Source organism: Mandrillus leucophaeus, unplaced genomic scaffold (assembly GCF_000951045.1).
Source record: "Mandrillus leucophaeus isolate KB7577 unplaced genomic scaffold, Mleu.le_1.0 Scaffold1463, whole genome shotgun sequence".
In the NCBI taxonomy this organism is placed as follows: Eukaryota; Metazoa; Chordata; class Mammalia; order Primates; family Cercopithecidae; genus Mandrillus; species Mandrillus leucophaeus.
In genome coordinates, this window is record NW_012101436.1 from 126,070 (window position 1) to 126,533 (window position 464).

Genomic DNA, 464 nt, shown 5'->3' on the forward strand with positions numbered 1-464 from the left:
CGTGATCTCAACTCACTGCAAGCTCCGCCTCCCGGGTTCAGGCCATTCTCCTGCCTCAGCCTCCCGTGTAGCTGGGACTGCAGGCGCCCGCCACCGCGCCCGGCTAATTTTTTGTACTTTTAGTAGAGATGGGGTTTCACCGTGTTAGCCAGGATGGTCTGGATCTCCTGACCTTGTGATCCACCTGCCTCAGCCTCCCAAAGTGCTGGGATTACAGGCGTGAGCCACCACGCCTGGCCTGTACGATTGTCTTGCACTGAGAATTCCAAGATGTACAGCAAGGCCTGGAGTTAGGGTGAAGACTTTTCCACATAGATTAAATTTGGAAAGTTCCTGTCCAAGAGAGGCTTCCTTGTGCACACTGAGGACGTCTTTTCCATAACAATTACCCTCAGAAGTGTTCCCTCCATTGTGAGCTCTCATGTGTGTCTTAAGGCAAAACTGTTCACTGAAGACCTCTCCAC